Source organism: Caretta caretta, chromosome 21 (genome assembly GCF_965140235.1).
Source record: "Caretta caretta isolate rCarCar2 chromosome 21, rCarCar1.hap1, whole genome shotgun sequence".
Lineage (NCBI taxonomy): Eukaryota > Metazoa > Chordata > Testudines > Cheloniidae > Caretta > Caretta caretta.
In genome coordinates this window covers 19,250,677-19,270,774 of record NC_134226.1, presented here as the reverse complement: position 1 = coordinate 19,270,774, position 20,098 = coordinate 19,250,677, and the positions used below count along the sequence as shown (strand labels likewise).

Genomic DNA, 20,098 nt, shown 5'->3' with positions numbered 1-20,098 from the left:
CCACAGCTCACTTTGAGGAGAACAGACATGCTCATGAGACAGAGAAGCAACAAACGAGGAAAGAAAGGGCACAACAGTCCAGCCAACAACTATGTCTCCTCCAAGATAACACCTGTCACTTCTGTGGAAAAATCTGCAGGGCACAAATTAGGCTCCTCAGCCACTTAAAAACCCACCAGTGACCCCCACCACCTTGGCAGACATCATCCTTGCATCGAGGGATAGCCAAAGAATGTCAATTTATCTTATGCTGTCTCCACATTTCCCAGTTTTCAGTGTGCTGCAGCTTTTGTACTTGGCAACACAATTCATAGACGTTATCAGAGAAAATATGGATGTTTTGGCAAGTGGGTAAAGCAGGGGTGGGCAAACTTTTTGGCCCGACGGCCACATCGGGGTGTGAAACTATGTGGAGGGCTGGGTAGGGAAGGCTGTGCCTCCCCAAGCAGCCTGGCCTTTGCCTCCTATCTGCCCCCTCCCACTTCCCACCCACTGACTGCTCCCCTCAGAACCCCCCCATCCAATCCCCACCCTGCTCCTTGTCCCCTGACCGCCTCCTCCCAGGACCCCCGCCCCAACCTCCCCCCGGGACCTCACCCCCATCTAACCCCCCCCGCTCCCTGTCCCCTGACTGCCGCCCCCCCGAACCTCTGCCCTATCCAACTGTCCCCTGTTCCCCATCCCCTGACGACCCCCCTCCACCGAACCTCCAGCCCATCCAACCGCCCCCTGTCCCCTGACTGCCCCCGGGACCCCATGCCCCTTTACCAACCCCTTGGCCCCCTTACTATGCTGCTCAGTACAGCATGTCTGGGAGCCGTGCTGCCCAGCTGGAGCCTGAGACGCTGTCGCGCTGCTCTGCATGAGCCCGCAGCCCAGAGCACTGCCTGCGCAGCGGTGTCACTATGGGGGACGGAGAACAGCGGGGGAGGGGCCGGGGCCCACCTCCCAGGCCAGGAGCCAGGCAAGATGGTGCCGTGGGCCAGATGTGGTCTGCGGACCGTAGTTTCCCACCTCTGGGGTAGGGGAACTGGGGCGTTTAGCATCTGAAGAAATATGTTAGGCTGTTTGAAATTATACAATCAGATTCACACTGTGCCACAGTGACAGACACATTTATGATCTTGTCATGAATATAAAGGGAAGGGTAACCACCTTTCTGTATACAGTGCTATAAAATCCCTCCTGGCCAGAGGCAAAGTCCTTTTACCTGTTATAAGAGTTAAGAAGCTCAGGTAACCTGGTTGGCACCTGACCCAAAATGACCAATGAGGGGACAAGATACTTTCAAATCTGGAGTGGGGGGGGGGGGGGGGGAGGAGGCTTTTGTCTGTCTGTGTGATACCTTTGCCGGGAACAGATCAAGGATGCAAGCCCTCCAACTCCTGTAAAGTTAGTAAGTAATCTAGCTAGAAAATGCATTAGGTTTTCTTTGTTTTGGCTTATGAAATTTGCCGTGCTGGAGGAAATGTGTATTCCTGTTTTTGTGTCTTTTTGTAACTTAAGGTTTTGCCTAGAGGGATTCTCTATGTTTTGAATCTGATTGCCTGTAAGATTATCTTCCATTCTGATCTTACAGAGTTGTTCTCTTATCTTTTTTTGTTCTTCTAATAAAGTTCTGTTTTTAAAGAATCTGATTGGGTTTTTCCAAGGCTGGTTTGTGCTCATCTTGTTTATTCTCAAGCCTCCCCAGGAAAGGGGGTGTAAGGGTTTGGGGGGATGTTTTGGGGAAATAGGAACTCCAAGTGGTTCTTTCCCTGATTGTTTGTTAAATCACTTGGTGGTGGCAGCATTCAACTAATCCAAGGGCAAAGACTTTGTGTCTTGGGGAAGTTTTAACCTAAGCTGGTAGAAATAAGCTTAGGGGGTCTTTCTTGCGGGTCCCCACATCTGTACCCTAGAGTTCAGAGTGGGGAAGGAACCCTGACAGATCTCCAGATTGGTTATGGTAACATACCTTATCTTAGAATGAAATTAACAACTTTGAAAAACAACAAACGATTCAGAACACAGCTACCTGCAAACTCAAGCTAAAGACAGCGTATGTCCCAAGTTCTCTACTCTCTTCACAGACCTTCCATTAAATACCCCATGCAGGATGGGGGAAGGAGAAAGATGTTGAGATTCTGTGTTATGTGTTATCATTTCTGAGTGCCCAAAACTGTGGTAGGCCCCTCACAGAAACAAGTACAGACATAGTCTCTGCCCAGAAAACATTAAATATAAAGAACATAAGAACATAAAAACAGCCCCACTGTGTCAGACCAATGGTCCATCTAGCTCAGTATCCTGTCTTCTGACAGTGGCCAATACCAGGTGCTTCAGAGGGAATGAACAGAAAGACAATCATCAAGTGATCCATTCCCTATTGTCCACTCCCAGCTTCTGGCTAACAGAGGCTAGGAACACTCAGAGCATGGGGTTGCATCAAGCTTCAACTTGACACAAGTGAGAGTCAAAAAATAGATAAAAAAGAAGAGGGGAGACAAGACAAAGGACAGGGGAGTCAATGGCAAAATCATTCAGGGCACAGTCCTAGGCACAGCAGTAATAGAAATAATACATAATAATAATAGGGTTGTGTACACATTGTGATACAGCATGGCCAGAAGGCAGCTGGAGAGTGATATAGGAGAGATATGTAAGTCCCAGGATGAGGAGAAGCCTTTTTCCCTGTAGAGGGAAGAAAGGTTGCTATAGATTAATTAAAAGCACCTGAAGCCAATTAGAGGACCCAAAGCTAGTCACCTGGTAAAAACCCCCTGCTTCAATCAGCCAGGGGAAGGAGTTGGAGCAGAGAGCAGTTTGGAGGAGTTGGAGCAGTGCTGTGGCTAGCTAGAAGACCAAGATCCTAGGTAAACAGACACCTGGCTTGTGCAGAGAGAGAGAGAGGGCAGGAAGCCCCACAAGCTGAAGAGCAGGAGAGGGAAGTAGCCCAGGGGAAGGAAGCACTAGTTCAAGTGGTTTACCACCATCCCTAGGGCCCCTGGGCTGGGACCTAGAGTAGAGGGCAGGCCCGGGTCCCACCCTCTCCACTACCCTTCTCTGGGTTACTAGTGGGACAGTAGATACCCTAGTTCAGGGGCAGGAAACTGCACCCTGAACCCCCCGTCCCCCAAGAAGAGGAAGAGCTGGACCCATCATATTCGTACCGGCAATTTGCCACACGTGGTGTCAGGAGTGGGATCTCCGCGCTGGGGACTTAAACCAGGGTTAACCAAAACCATACCATTCCCCAAGATGGACGATGTGGCCAAGGCTCTAATACAAGCCACTGTGGCCCAGCAGGAGGCTACCCGAATCCAAGCAACCGCCCAACAGGAGGCGATTCGCGTGCAGCAGGAGACTAATCGGCTGCTGATGAATCAGGCTGCCCAGGACCAAGCTCTACTACAGGAGCTGGCAAACCAGATGAAGGCCCTTATGGAGTGGAACCACAATTGCAACGGAACCCGGACTATATGGGCCAGTCACTGCCTACAGAAAATGACACGGGAGGATGATGTAGAGGTGTACCTCCTGGCATTTGAGAGAACAGCCCTGTGGGAAGACTGGCCCCGAGATCAGCAGTCTGGAATCCTCGCCCTGTTCCTGTGTGGAGAGGCCTAGGAAGTCTACTACGATATGGCTGCAGAGACTGCGGAGGATTACCCCCAGCTAAAGGCAGAGATCCTGGCCAGATCAGGAGTAACCATAGCATTGCAAGCCCAGAGGTTTCATGAATGGGAGTATACAGAGGACAAGACACCTCGATCGCAATTGTTTGACCTGATCCACCTGACCCAGAAACGGCTGCGCCCTGAGGCCCTCAGCCCCCCCCCCAAAAAAGATGGAGCTCCTGGTACTGGACCGGTATATGAGGGGGCGACCACCAGGCCTTAGGGCTTGGGTTGGCCAGAATGACCCCTCTACCTACGATGAGTTGGTCTCCCTCGTGGAAAGACAGCTGGCAGCCCGTGAACTGTTCCAGACCCTAGGGAGTGAGACATGGCAAACCAGGAAGACAGCCCCAAACCCATGGCCCCGGACTGTCGAGAACTACAGAAGAACCATAACTGGGAGGAAAGACACTGAGGAATGGCCCGAGGCCAAGAAGGGACCTGAGGGTTTGGGAAGAAAGGGCTGGTGGGGTGGGGGGTGGGGGGGGCTGACCAAATAGCCCCAGGCAGAGGGCGGCAACCGGGATAAGAGGTCGGTGTTACGAGTGTGGGGAATTGGGGCATATAGCAACCCAATGCCCCAACAGGGAAGAGTCTATGCAGTGCAATCTGGGGGATCCTGGGGAACAATGTGGCCTAATCAGCCTGGTAGGGGTCGCAATGACCTCACCTGGGTATACAAGGTCAGTAAAGATGAATGGTATTGCTACCATAGCATTAGTAGATTCTAGGAGTGCTGTCACACTGGTCTCGGGGAAGTTGGTGGGGCAAGACCACAGGGGTAAAGTGCGTTCATGGCACCATAAATTTCTACCCCACAATCCCAGTATGGATTGAGATCCAGCGAAACACTACCAGGGTAACTGCAGGAGTGGTCCCTAGGCTCCTCTGCCCAGTCTTAATTGGTAGGGACTTCCCCGGGTTTGAGAACTTACTCCCCCCAGTAGAGCCAGGGGAGGGTAGCAAACCCCAGGCTGAGATGGAGGCACCTACAGATAGCCTCACCCCAATTTTTGCCAAATTTGCCCCAGAGCTATTTTCATCCCCCCGGAAACCCCGAAAGTCTAGACAGGAAAAGAGGGCAGATAAAAGGCTAGGGACCAGGATTCTAGCAGAGAACCAGAAAGCCTCCCTGGTTGGTAAGCGAACCCGTTCAGGAGGCCAGGAGACAGTGAGGAGTCAGAGGCGGTTCCTAGCCCAAGTAAGGGCAACCCATGGGGTGGAGAAGAAATAGGTCCCATGGAGTTAGGTCAAATTGGTACCGCACGTGAGAATTTCGGGCAGGACCAAGCCAATGACCCGCTATATGCGAATGTGAGCGAGGAGGTAGTGGAACTAAATGACATACCTGTGGAAGGAAAGACCAAAGACCCAAGGCCGTATTATGTGATCAAACGTGATCTGTTGTACCGAATAGTACAAATTCGAGGGGAAGAAGTAGAGCAGCTCTTAGTCCCACGGAAACACACAAGGGCAGTACTAGAGTTAGCTCACAATAATTTATTTGGGGGACATCTAGGAGTAGACAAGATACTTGATAGAGTCCTAAGAAGATTTTATTGGCCAGGAATACACGTGGAGGTCCAACACTATTGTACCTCCGGCCCGGAATGCCAGTTGCATAGCCCCCGACCTCACTTGCGGGCCCCGTTAGTACCTTTGCCTATTATTGAAGTCCCTTTCAAAAGGATAGCCATGGGACCTAGTGGGTCCACTGGAAAGATCAACACCGGGCCACTGAAACGTATTAGTCATCCTAGAGGATGGCTCTAGACTGTTCTCAATGGTAGCAGATGACAGAACGAGGAGTAATGGTCTCAAGTTGCAGTGGGGGAGGTTTAGATTGGATATTAGGAAAAACTTTTTCACTAAGAGGGTGGTGAAACACTGGAATGCGTTACCTAGGGAGGTGGTAGAATCTCCTTCCTTAGAGGTTTTTAAGGTCAGGCTTGACAAAGCCCTGGCTGGGATGATTTAACTGGGAATTGGTCCTGCTTCGAGCAGGGGGTTGGACTAGATGACCTTCTGGGGTCCCTTCCAACCCTGATATTCTATGATTCTATGACTACGCCACATGGTATCCAGAATCCATGCCTTTAAGAAACTCCACATCCAAGGCAACAGCAAAAGAACTACTTCAGGTTTTTGCCACAGTGGGCATCCCTAAGGAGATCCTAACTGACCAAGGAACACCTTTCATGTCGAAATTAATGAAGGACTTATGTACCCTGCTCTGCATCCATGCCATACGGACCTCAGTCTACTATCCACAAACAGATGGACTGGTAGAGCAGTTTAACCGCATCCTTAAAAGTATGATCCGGAAGGTGGTAGCACAGGACGGAAAAGACTGGGATACCCTTCTACCATACCTAATGTTTGCAATACGGGAAGTCCCCCAGGCGTCCACCGGTTTCTCTCCCTTTGAGCTACTATATGGATGCCACCCACGCGGAATATTAGCTATCGCCAAGGAGGACTGGGAAGAACAACCCAACCCAGGAAAGAATGTCACTGAGCATGTGACACAGATGAGAGAGCGAATAGCTCGAGTAACCCCTATAGTACGAGAACATTTGGAAAAAGCAGGTCAGAGCAGAGTAGGGTACTATCAGAGATTCATCCCTCATTTCGCCACAAGAGCAGGGCCACTGACGGACCAGATAAAGGCTCGGGGCCCCAAGATAGTAAAATGGTCTGATGCAGCAGAAGGAGCATTCGCAGATTTAAGGACAGCCCTTTGCTGCCATCCAGTACTCATAGCCCCAGACTTCAAGAAAGAATCTGTCCTACAAACAGATGCCTCGGAAGTAGGGCTAGGAGCCATCCTTTCGCAGATGGTAGGGGAGGAGGAACACCCGATCCTGTACCTGAGCCGGAAGCTCCTCCCCAGGGAACAAAAGTACGCTGTTGTTGAAAAGGAATGTCTGGCGATAAAATGGGCCATGGAAACTCTCCGCTACTACCTACTGGGACGGCGATTTACCCTGGTGACAGACCACGCCCCACTCCAGTGGATGCACAGAAACAAGACGAATGCAAGAGTGACTAGATGGTTCCTATCTCTGCAGCCCTTTCATTTCCGAGTACAGCATAGGGCCGGAAGCCAACACGGCAACACAGATGGCTTGTCATGAAAGCATTGCCTCTCGTCCCAAGTAGCCCAACCCCATGGTGTTGAGCAGGGTGGGAGGATATGTGATACAGCATGGCCAGAAGGCAGCTGGAGAGTGATACAGGAGAGATATGTAAGTCCCAGGATGAGGAGAAGCCTTACTCCCTGTAGAGGAAAGAAAGGTTGCTATAGATTAATTAAAAGCATTTGAAGCAAATTAGAGCACCTGAAGCTAGTCACCTGATAAAAACCCCCTGCTTCAATCAGCCAGGGGAAGGAGCTGGAGCAGAGAGCAGTTTGAAGGAGTTGGAGCAGAGAGCAGTTTGGAGGAGTGCCATGGCTGGCTAGAAGACCAAGACCCTAGGTAAACAGACACCTGGCTTGTGTAGAGAGAGAGAAAGAGGGCAGGAAGCCCCACAAGCTGAAGAGCAGGGGAAGGAAGTAGCCCAAGGGAAGGAAGCACTAGTTCAAGTGGTTTACCACCATCCCTAGGGCCCCTGGGCTGGGACCTGGAGTAGAGGGTGGGCCTGGATCCCTCCCTCTCCACTACCCTTGTCTGGGTTACTAGTGGGACAGTAGATACCCTAATTCAGGGGCAGGAAACTGCGCCCTGAACCGCCCCCCCGGAAGAGGAAGTGCGGGACCCATCATAATCGTACCAGCAATTTGCCACAATATATTCATAATTATAGGATTTGGGTTGTTTTCACTTTTCTCCTAGGCTTCAGAGCAGAAGAAACTTTTCTGCAGCAATTCAATTGAGGAGAGGGAGGCTGCCTCACTTGGCATTCTAAAAGGAGTAAGGAGAGATTGGGGCATAGATATAGGCGTGATGTAGGAAGCAAGGATAAGAAATTTAAACTTGATACACATTGCAATGGGGCGCCAGTGAAGTGACTTTAGGGGGAATTATATGATCAAAGCAATGGGTAAGAAGGGTGATTCTGGCAGCAGCATTTTAGATGGATAAGAGGTGATAAGTTTAATGGCTGCTATGTTCCATTGTTCTGAGTGGAAATGAGGCCACACTACTCTCCATTAAAATGCTCACTTTCAAAATGGCCATTTCCTTCCATTGTTCCCAATGGAAGCGAAGCCAACATACAATCAGGGAAGTCAGTGGCCTCTTATGTTGCCAGGTGCCTGACATGAGTAGATGACTGGGGATCAGAGCGTTACTCACCTTGTGCAGTAACTGAGGTTCTTCGAGATGTGTATCCCTGTGGGTGCTCCACTTTAGGTGATTGTGCGCCTCTAGTCAGAGAATTTCAACAGCAGTACCTGGCTGGGCTGCACATGCACTCTCCCCATCTTGCGCCTGTAGCGGCAGTTGATTAGCGCTGTGTGGCAGCCCACCCCCCTCAGTTCCTTTTCTACTGTAGAGGACTAATTAGAGCTCCAAAGTAGTGGGGAGGAGGAACGATAGTGGAGCACCCATAGGGACACACATCTTGAAGAACCTCAGTTACTGCACAAGGTGAATAATCCTCTCTTCTTCTTCTTCGAGTGATGTCCCTGTGGGTGCTCCACTTTAGGTGACTGACAGTGCCCCTCAGGTGGAAGGAGGGATTCGGAGTGAATTCTGAATGGACGATAGTACCATGTGTCCCAGCCAAATGTCAGATGCTAAGACCTGGTCAATGACATAGTGTTGTATGAATGTGTGGGGTGATGTCCAAGTAGCTGTTTTGCATATGTCATTAATAGGCACCTCATTCAAGGCGGCTACTGATGTGGCTACTTCTCTTGTGGAGTGTATTCTGAGCCATGAAGGGGGTTGTAGCCCCTGTTGACAGTAGCAGAGCTGGGTGCCTGAAATCCATTTGGAAAATCTCTGCTTGGAGATGGGTTTGCCTTTGGAGTGTTCTGTAGTGGAGAGGAACAGTTTGGGAGTTTTTATGAACTTGGTCCATTCTAGATAAAAGACTAGTGCCCTTATGACGTCCAGGGTGTGGAATGTCACCTCTTGCCTGTTCTTATGAGGTTTAAGGAAGAATGTGGGAAGATGGATGGGTTAGCTGAGGTGGAATGAAGAAGGGACTTTAGGTAAGAATCTAGGGTGAAGTCTCAGAGTGACCTTTTTCTTAAGAAAAATCATATATGGTGGTTCTGCCCTAAGGGTTCCTATTTCTCTGACATGCTTCATGGACATGATGGCTACTAGAAAGGCTACTTTCATGGAAAGGTGTAGTAGTGAGCATGTAGCCAAAGGTTCGAACAGGGCAGTCGTCAGAGGTCAAAGTACTAGGGTGAGGGCCCACGGAGGATTTGGGGCTATCGGTTCAGGGTAGAGGTTACGAATGCCCTACAGGAATCTTTTAGTAGTTGGGTGTGCAAAGACTGAAACGCTGTCCACCTTGTGGTGGAAAGTTGTAATTGCTGCCAGGTGTACCTGTAATGAATTCATTGAGAGACCCAATTTCTTATGGTAAAGTATGTAGTCCAGGACTACAGAAAGGGTAGAATTGGTGGCTTTGATTTGTTTGTTTAGAGACCACGTGTGGAATCTCTTCCATTTGTGGAGGTATGACAAGCATGTAGTTGGCAAGAAGTCTTTAACTTCCTCAGAGCAGATCATCTCCTAGCCTTGGAACCACTGAGGAGCCAGGCTCTCAGGTGGAGTGTCTCCAGGTTCGAGTGCAGAGTGTGAACTTTGTCCTGAGAGAGGTGATTTGGAAAAAGTGGAAGAATTTGTGGAGGGCATGCTGACATCTCTCTTAAGTATGGATACCATGTTTGCCTGGGCCACACTGTGGCTACCAGGATGACTTTGGCTTGATCGGTCCTCATCTTGTTTATGACTCTGGGCAGTGGTAGAGGGATGGGAAGGAAGGCAGGGGAGAGGAATAGCTCAGTGGTTTGAGCATTGGCCTGCTCAACCCAGGGTTGAGAGTTCAATCCCTGAGGGGGCCATTTAGGGATCTGGGGCAAAAATTGGGGATTGGTCCTGCTTTGAGCAGGGGGTTGGACTAGATGACCTCCTGAGGTCCCTTCCAACCCTGATATTCTATGACACTCTATGACACTAAGGCATACAGGATAAGAAATGCATCTCCTCTGGATTTTGGTCCCAGACCCGCTCTGGAGCATTTGCTGGGCATTTGCTGTTCCAGCCCACAGCAAATAGGTCTACTGAGGGGAACCCCCATTGTTGGAGTATGCTCTGGATCACGGAGGTGTTTCTTTCTCACTTGTGGTCATGCAAGAACTTTTGGCTTAGCATGTCCACCGTGATGTTCTGAGATCCCGGTAGGTCTGTGGCTGATATGTTGATGTTGTGTTGGATGTACCATGTCCACAACTTTACGGCCTCTGTGCATAGGGAGTGTGACCTCACTCCTCCCTGTTTGTTTATATGGAACATGCAGGCCATATTGTCCGTCATGATCTGTATGGCTTTGTTTTCAATTAGAGTCATGAAATGCTCGCAGCTCCAGAACGTTGATGTGAACTGTTGATTCTGAAGAAGACCATCTACCCTGTACTGTGAGGCTGTCTAAGTGGGCACCCCATCCCAGTAGGGAGGCGTCCATTGTAATTATCATTTCAAGGGGAGGCCAGAGGAAGGGGACGCCTGCGCACACATTTTGTAGGTGAATCCACCATTGTATCAAGTCCTTGACCTTTGCTGGCATACTTAGGAGTTTGTTCAGTCTGTGTTTGTGTGGGATGTACACTGTCCAGAGCCAAGCTTGCAGGCAGTGAATGCACAGTTTGGCATGATTTACGACATATGTGGTCACCGCCATGTGTCCTAGTAGACAAAGGCAGATCCTGGCAGATACCCATGGACTGTGTATTGTGGTATTGATCAGGTTTGTCAGGGTGACGAATCTCTGAGGTGATAGTGATGCTTTCGCTTCTGTAAAGTTTAGGTGGGCCCCAATAAGGTACAGTTGTTGGACTGGTGTTAGTGTTGACTTTTGAAGGTTTATTTGTAGACTGAGATCTGTGAAAAGCAACACTGTTTTCTGTGTGGCTTTGATGGTCTTTTCTCAAATATGAGCCTTGAGTAGACAATTGTCTAAATACGGGTTTATCACGACCCCTTTGCTTGCGTAAGTGGGCTGCCACCACTGCTAGAACTTTGGAAGACACACAAAGGGCCATGGAGAGGCCAAATGGTCATACCATGTATTGGAAGTGGTCCTGTCCCCATATAAATCAGATGAATTGCCTGTGTGCTGGGTGTAGGACTCCGTGAAAATATGCGTCTTGTAGGTCGAGGGCTGCAAACCAATCCCCTTGCTCCAGTGCAGGAATTATTGTTGCTAAAGTAACTATCCTGAATCATTGTGTTTTGATTAATTTGTTTAGTTTCCTGAGATCAAGAATGGGTCTCCATCTCCAGACTTCTTCTGTGTTAAAAAATAATGGGAATAGAAGCCCTTCCCTCTGCATTGTACCGGCATAAGTTCTACCGTGCCTAGTTGCAGGAGGTGTTCTATTTCCTGTCTCAGAAGTGACTTACGAGAGAGGTCCCTGAAGAGGGACGGGGAGCGAGGGTGGGTAGGGGGGATGGAGAGGAACTGGATGGTCTTGATCATCCCTAGTACCTATCTGTCAGAAGTGATGGTAGGCCAGACTGGGCAGAATGGTACCAGACAGTCTATAAACGGATGGTTAATGTAGTATGGTGTTACCAACAATGGTTGGGGGAATTCTGTTAAGCCCTCGACCAAGCCTTCAAATTTGGTGTTTAGGGGTCAGTTGCTGTGATGTGGAGGACAGCAAAGAATTTGATCTTCGTTTGAGTGGCCTTTGCCTATGATCTTTGAGGATCATACTGTCTCTTGTTCTGTGTGTACGGAGCCTGTCTAGGACATTGTGATGTGTAATACCTGCCCTGTTTGCATTTAGTTGCAGGCGTATAGTTGCCTAGAGATCTAAGACTGGCTTTTGAGTCCTTTAAGGAGTGGAATGACTTGTCAGTCTTTCCAGCAAATAGCTTCGGCCCCTCGAAAGGAAGGTCCTCTACTGTAGATTGCACCTCCTTTGGAAACCCCTGACAAGTGCAATCAAGAGGCCCAGCACATTACTATGGCGGTTGCGATGGTCCTCGCAATGATGACTGGAGAGCTGTTCGAACTATACGCTGACCTTCGGAAATGAGCAACGTAAACCGCTCTCTTTTCCTCTAGTATAAATTCAATAAGGTCTACAAATTTCAAACATGTTGTGTGGTCATATTTTGCCATGAGATCTTCATAATTGGCAATTCTAAGCTGTAATGTCACCAATGAGCAGTCCTTGTGGCCAAGTAAATGTAGCCTTTTCCACTCCTTATCATAAACCATTTCCACTCCTACCATTATAAACCATATTTTCTAAGCCATTCTCGTGACTCTTCTCTGAACTCTCTCCAATTTATCAACATCTTTCTTGAATCATGGGCACTGGCACTGGACACTGTACTCCTGCAGTGGTCACACCAGTGCAAATACAGAGGTAAAATAAACTCTTTATTCCTACCAGAGTTCATGCGTCTAAAGATCATAGTCACCCTTTTGGCCACAGCGTCACACTGGAAGCTCATGTTCAGCGGATTATTTATCATGACCCCTCAGTCTTTTTCAGAGTCACTGCTTCCCAGGATAGTCTCCTATCCTGTAAGCATTGCCTACATTCTTTGTTTCTAGATGGATACATTTACATTTCGCTACGTTAAAATGCATATTGTTTGCTTGTCCTCAGCGTACCAAGCAATCCAGATTGCTCTGTATTAGTGACCTGTCCTCTTTGTTATTTACCATTCCCCCAATTTTTGTGTCATCTGCAAACTTTATCAGTGATAATTTTATATTTTCTCCCAGGTCACTGATAAAAATGTTAAATAGTCTAGGGCAAAGAACTGCTCCCTGTGGGACTCCACTAGAAACACACTTATTGATGATGATTCCGTGTTTACCATTACATTTTGAGACCACAGAATGCATCTGATGAAGTGAGCTGTAGCTCACGAAAGCTTATCCTCAAATAAATTTGTTAGTCTCTAAGGTGCACAAGTACTGCTTTTCATTTTGAGACCTATTGGTTAGCCATCTTATAATTCATTTAATATGTGCCATGTTAATTTTATATCATTCTAATTCTGTAATCAAAATATTGTGCAGTATCAAATCAAAAGGATCACTTAGAATCATAGAATCATAGACTATCAGGGTTGGAAGGGACCTCAGGAGGTCATCTAGTCCAACCCCCTGATCAAAGCAGGACCAATCCCCAACTAAATCATCCCAGCCAGGGCTTTGTCAAGCCTGACCTTAAAAACCTCTAAGGAAGGAGATTCCACCACCTCCCTAGGTAACCCATTCCAGTGCTTCACCACCCTCCTAGTGAAAAAGTTTTTCCTAATATCCAACCTAAACCTCCCCCACTGCAACTTGAGACCATTACTCCTTGTTCTGTCATCTGCCACCACTGAGAACAGCCTAGCTCCATCCTCTTTGGAACCCTCCTTCAGGTAGTTGAGGGCTGTTTTTTCCCCAAGTACAGAACAGAAATAGTTATTGAACACTTCTGCCTTTTCTGCAATATTATTGATAATTCTGTCATTTCCATCTAATAATAGAACAAACCCATGGTTAGGATTCTTTTTGTTCCTTATAAACTTCTCAGCTTCTTTAACTCAGAGTCTTTAACTCTGAACACAGATTTCTCCTTATGTCCCTTTGCTCCCCTTCTCAATTTTCTATAATTCCTAGCTTCTGATTTACGTTCACTATCAACTTCCCCTTTCTTCCATTTGGGTGAGTGGGTGCTTTTTTACACAGAGAGAGAGAGAGAGAGAGAGAGATGCCTTCACTTCCCTGCTAAACCAAGCCAGTTTTTTAACCAATAAGGCCTTCTTCCTTGATACTGAGATTGTGCCTTTTTGGACTTCTAGTAAATTGTTCTTAAACAATTCCCAATTATCAGTCACATTTTTCTGATTAAATTCTAACTGCAAGCTGATCTGACTCATAATTCTTTTAAGCTTTGTGAAGTTTGCCTTTCAAAAAACCAAGTATATATATATTACTGGTCTAGACTTTATTTTGTTTGCACATTATGAATGTAATCAACTATAATATCTAGAATTTCCAAGGATGTCTTAGTACTGGCAGCATGAGACCTCCAGCATATACCACTGAACTTGAGGATACCCATGATCACACAGCTTTTCCCTACACATTGTAGATAGGAGGCAGTAATCCTGTTCTCCAGTGTGATTTGGGGGTCTGTTGCAGAGACCAACTAATACCCCATCTTGTGCTTTATCTTTTAGGACACTGATCCACAAAGCATTCAAAATGATCTTCTGAGTTATCGGTGACTCAGAAACAAGTAATGTCATTTTTGACAGAGCGCCTCTCCACTTTTGTCCACTTGATCCTTCCTAAATGGCTTATTACCATTGAATTTAACATTCCAATTGTGAAAATCATCCCAATAGCTTTCAGTAATACCCACTAGATTGAATTTATACTCAAATTCCTCGTTACCCAGGCATGAGCGGCCATTCAGTGAGGCTAGCCCCCAACCCCGCCTCTCCTCCATCGATTCCAGCCTCCCTCCCCCATGAGAGACCAGAGGGCCCCCCCATGGTCCCCCCGGGTTGCCCCAATACCCCTGGCCCCAGCACCCCAGAGCGCCGGGCAGGAGGCGTGGCCTCCAGTGCCCACAGCCCTGACCCCAGCCACTCCAAGTCCCTGGCTGCAGGCCAGCCCTAGTCCTAGCCCCAGCCCGGGCCATGGGGGAAGAGCAGGAGGGACTCTGGGGGTGGAGCATGGGTGGGGCCATGCCTAGCTGTTTGGGGAGGCTCAGCCTCCCCTGGCCTGTGATACCCACCGCCCATGTACTTAGGCTTATAGTACTGGTGTACAGGCAATTATACAATTTCTTTTCTTCATGCCCTTTGGTTCCTTGATTAATTTGTTCTCAACATCTTGATTCTGTGCTAAATGAGTGCTCATATCTCCCCTTTTTTTACTCCCTCCTTTTGCTATAAGTTTAACACCCGCTTTACTACTCTAGCCAGCCTGTCCCCCAAGGAGATTGGTTCTCCTTCTACTCAGGAGGAGGCCATTCAAGTAATACATCCTCCTTTCCCCACAGAAGGTGCACCAATGTTCCACAAAACCAAAACCCTCCACCCTACAACACTCTCCTAGCCAGCACTCATTTTTACTGTACCATGAGAAGGGCTAGGACTTTGTCACAGAGGTCATGGAATCCATGACTTCCAGACACCTCCATGACTTGAGTCCCCAGCACCTGGGAGCTGTAGGGTCCCAACTACCACCACCCCTGGAGGCTGGGAATTGCCGGGCCGCGTTCCCAGCCACAGAGGGTGGCAGGGGTGCCCTGTAGCTCCCAGCAGCCATGGGCAGCGGGGCCACGCCGCAGCTCCCAGCTGCTGCGGGTAGCAGGCCCCCTGGGAGCTCCAGGCTGCTACAGGTGGCATGGGTACTCCGCAATTCCTGGTCCTGCGGGAGCAGGGAGCTGCTGCAGCCAGCGGGGAGTGCCCAGGAACACAGAGTGCCGTGGCTGGTGCAGGTGCCCCAGAGCTCCGAGCCAGAGCCACCAAAGGTGGTGTGGGGTGCCTGCAGCTCCCCATTTTGTCACGTATATTTTTAGTAAAAGTCACAGATAGGTCACAGGCAATGAAGAAAAATTAACGGAAGCCCGTGACCTATCCGTGACTTTTACTAAAAATATGCGTGACAAAATCTTAGCCTTACCCATGAGTGAAGGAAACCAGAAGATTGCTTCTTCTTCAACATACTTCCAAGTTACCTGAACTCATCTATTATCTGCCAGATATCCCACAATGCAGTGTCATTAGTGACAATATGACCCAACACGAATGGATCTTTGCCCATCAACTTCAAAAGTCTATCCAATCTTAAGAGTGATGTCTCATGTCTTTGCTCCAGGAAGGCAGCATACTACCCTGTTCTCTGCAAGTTCCTTGTAGAATGTTCTTTCTATTCATTGTGATACAGCATGGCCAGAAGGCAGCTGGAGAGTGATATAGGAGAGATATGTAAGTCCCAGGATGAGGAGAAGCCTTACTCCCTGTAGAGGGAAGAAAGGTTACTATAGATTAATTAAAAGCATTTGAAGCCAATTAGAGCACCTGAAGCTAGTTACCTGATAAAAAACCCCTGCTTCAATCAGCCAGGGGAAGGAGTTGGAGCAGAGGAGAGTTTGGAGAAGTGCCATGGCTGGCTAGAAGACCAAGACCCTAGGTAAACAGACACCCGGCTTGTGCAGAGAGAGGGCAGGAAGCCCCACAAGCTGAAGAGCAGGAGAGGGAAGTAGCCCAGGGGAAGGAAGCACCAGTTCAAGCGGTTTGCCACTATCCCTAGGGCCCCTGGGCTGGGACCAGGAGTAGAGGGCAGGCCCTGGTCCCTCCCTCTCCACTACCCTTCTGTGGGTTACTAGTGAGACAGGAGAGACCTGTGAACGGTTGGGAGAATAATTTGTAAACAAGCTTGCTTTTTTTACAGCTGAGGCTGAGCTGCCATCCACAGGGATGTCCCACACATTTCTCCATTCCCTCGGACCATCTGTATCTTAAGAGGTATCTTCCACAATTTCCACACTGAGGTCCTGGTATCGATTACAAACTTCTAGCTGTATGGAATTCCTCCGGTGCTCTATTCTCTAGTAGCTATAGCCTGCCCATCCTCATCTGTCTCCACCTGTGAAGAATGCTGACGTGATCTCTTGCATTTGGTGGTTACGAACTACCAGACTTCTTATCTAATTTTCTCTCTCTCAAACTTTTTGGTGGCCAGCTCCTTTCTTTGATCCTGGGGTACTGATGTTTCCTGAACCTGGCCGCCTAGAAACTCTTCAGCTTCTCTAATTCTCAGTAGCATCTACTTCCCCCTCCAATCCAAGAATCTTTTCCTCCAGCACAGCCACCAACTTGATCTCCATGCACAGGAAGTCCCTTCTGATGTTAGGAAGGAAAAAATACATGGCACATCTGTTTCAGATCACAATCACTGTTCCATTGCTCGCCATCCTGAAATCACACGTGGACCTGAACCTTGAAGGAGAGCCTCTCTAAACTGTCCTCAAAACTCTTCTGTTCGTTGCCTCTGTTTGTGTCTCTCAAGTTCACCTAGCAAATGACTTTTTATACAAAGTCTCTTTGTTTAGCTCAGCTCAGCCCTGCCCCTCATCACCAAGGAGAGATTAGCCACTCAGAAAGGTCAACCAGCAGGGCTGAACAAAGCTCCAAGGGTCAGTCTCTCATGGCTTTACCAAGGCACCAACACACAGATCTGACTCAGCTGCTTATTCAGGGGCAGCTATGCAGCCCATACTCAGAGAGCAGACAGACAACCCACAGATTGACCAAATGTGCCACTCACCAAGTCCCATTACCTCCAAGTATGAAGTCTGCAGCTACACCCTCCAAAACTCTCCTCTTAGCTGCATCTGTTAAACCTCATATTTCAGGGCTTAAGACAATATCTACGTAAAGGGTTTGAAGAAGACATAAGAACTGCAAGCTGGATCAGACCTCAGGTCCAGCTATCTAGTCCAGGATCCTGTCTCCTACAGTTGCCAGTACCAGATAATCCAGATACTTAAGAGTAGGATATAAAAAAACCCAATAGGCGGATATGAGATAGTCTGCCCCCCACTTTAGGTCTCATCTTAATCTCTAATAGTTGGAGATTAGTTTAAGATCTGAATCAAGTTGTCTGGAGTGGCTCACAACCGTGAGCGCCAACCTCAGGGCAGACTGTTAAGAAGCAGGGCATAAGGCCCAAATTGTTTGTGTGTTCCATAATTATATTTCACTAACCAAGTATTAAGTGTGAACTCCTCAAGCACTATAACAACCTTAACATGGAGTTACAAATAGTTCCCTTGGTTTACTCCAGTATATCTTGCAACTGAAGCAAACTTTCCTTTTTGACAGATAGTCTCTGACACCAAAAATCACAATAATATTCAGGATACTCCCAGTCTCAAAAGACCAGTCACTTATCCCAGGTCAAGTGCACAGTAGACCTCTCACCAAAGACAACCCTTGTAGCCAATGCTATAATAAACTAACTAAAGATTTATTAATTAGGGGAGAAAACCAAAAAAGAGTTATTTACAAGGTTAAAGCAAGTTAACTAACATGCACACACAAATGAGTTACAGTCTTAGGTTCTGTCATAAATATAAAAGGAAGGGTAACCACGTTTCTGTATACAGTGCTATAAAATCCCTCCTGGCCAGAGGCAAAACCCTTTCACCTGTAAAGGGTTAAGAATCTATGGTAACCTTGCTGGCACCTGACCCAAAATGACCAATGAGGGGACAAGATACTTTCAAATCTGGAGTGGGGAGCGGAGACAAAGGGTTGTCTGTCTGTCTGTGTGATGCTTTTGCCGGGAACAGATCAGAAATGGAAGCATTCCAACTGCTGTTAAGTTAATAAGTAATCTAGCTAGAAAATGCATTAGATTTTCTTTTGTTTAATGGCTGGTAAAATAAGCTGTGCTGGAGAGAATGTATATTCCCGGTTTTGTGTCTTTTTGTAACTTAAGGTTTCGCCTAGAGGGATTCTTTATGTTTTGAATCGGATTACCCTGTAAGGTATTTACCATCCTGATTTTACAGAGGTGATTCTTTTACCTTTTCTTTAATTAAAATTCTTCTTTTAAGAACCTGATTGATTTTTCATTGTTCTTAAGATCCAAGGGTTTGGGTCTGTGTTCACCTGTACCAATTAGAATAAGAATAAGCTTAGGGGGTCTTTCATGAAGGTCCCCACATCTGTACCCTAGAGTTCAGAGTGGGGAAGGAATCATAGAATCCTAGAATATAAGGGTTGGAAGGGACCCCAGAAGGTCATCTAGTCCAACCCCCTGCTCGAAGCAGGACCAATTCCCAGTTAAATCATCAATAAATCATCACCTTAAAAGGTTCCAAAAAGTAATAGAAGCTGCTGTAATGTGCAAGATTTATACATCCTTTAGGGCTAACCCAAGCTAAGCAGCTTGGAGATCCTTTGTTTATTCTTAGAAATATCGCCTTCTCCAAATTCCAGGCAGCACAGTGATACAGTTCCTTCTGATCAAGGATTTTTATTCCCTTCCCTCAGAGTTCGAACTGTGATGGGATCAGGGTTTATGCACATCCCCTCTTCATGGGTGTGTGGGGAGAGCGACGAAAAAAGTCTTTTTCCACTGATGTCCCACAATGGTTTGTCTGTTGTCTATAAGCCTTCTTTTGCTGGGCGGGAGATGACACGTCTTGTGGTAAACTAGTATTTCACACTTGATAATGCTTCTCTGCTGACTGTGGGGGCTTCCAGTTTCACAGTAAACACTTTTATAGTTACAAAGCACACACTTAAATTTTACCTTATAATGTGTGTGACAGGGTCGGGCCAGATGGCTACAGGGAGAGTAACAGAAGGCAGATATATTAGCCCCAGGCTAAGTAGGTCCCTTTTCCCTGGGTAAGGTGACAGGGAAGGTTCCAGAACAATCAGGAACCTTCTGGAGATAATTAAGACAGGCAGGCTGATTAGAACACCTGCAGCCAATCAAGAAGCTGCTAGAATCAATTAAGGCAGGCTAATCGGGGCACCTGGGTTTTAAAAAGGAGCTCACTTCAGTTTGTGGTGCGCGTGTAAGGAGCTGGGAGCAAGAGGCACTAGGAGCTGAGAGTGAGAACATGGACTGTTGGAGAACTGAGGTGTACAAGCATTATTAGACACGAGGAGGAAGGTCCTATGGTGAGGATAAAGAAGGTGTTGGGAGGAGGCCATGGGGAAGTAGCCCAGGGAGTTGTAGCTGTTGCACAGCTGTTCCAGGAGGCAGTCTAGACAGCTGCATTCCACAGGGCCCTGGGCTGGAACTCGGAGCAGAGGGCGGGCCCGGGTTCTCCTCAAATAATCCCAACTCCTGGTCAGACACAGGAGGAGTCAACCTGGACTGTGAATTCAGAAAAACGACCAAGCTGAGGGCTGCCGTGAAGCTCCAAGGCGAGCAGATCCGCCAATAAGCGCAAGACCCACCAAGGTAGAGCAGGAACTTTGTCACACGTGGGATACAGCTATTATAAGTGAGACTAATGCAGGCAGCAACTCACTAGCATTTCATAAAGTCCAAACACTAAGCACAGTCTTACAAACCTTAGTATCTATTTTAACAATGCTAACACACAGGGGAGCCAGACTGGTTTCCAGCTATGCATTTGTTAGTGTCAATGAGACCTAGACATGAGCTGGCACCTGGTCTGCCAGCATCACAATCTGAATCACATGATTTATCATAGCTTTCAAGATATTTTATTAACAAGCTTGGAAGGACTAACT

The 20,098-nt window shown here is 47.7% G+C and overlaps 1 protein-coding gene across 10 annotated transcripts in view; it reads right to left on the bottom strand.

Moving 5' to 3' along the window:
* The window catches only part of LZTR1 (leucine zipper like post translational regulator 1), a 300,011-nt gene that overhangs the window by 176,867 nt on the left and 103,046 nt on the right, over positions 1 to 20,098 (bottom strand). The gene's annotated exons all lie outside the window — the stretch shown is intronic.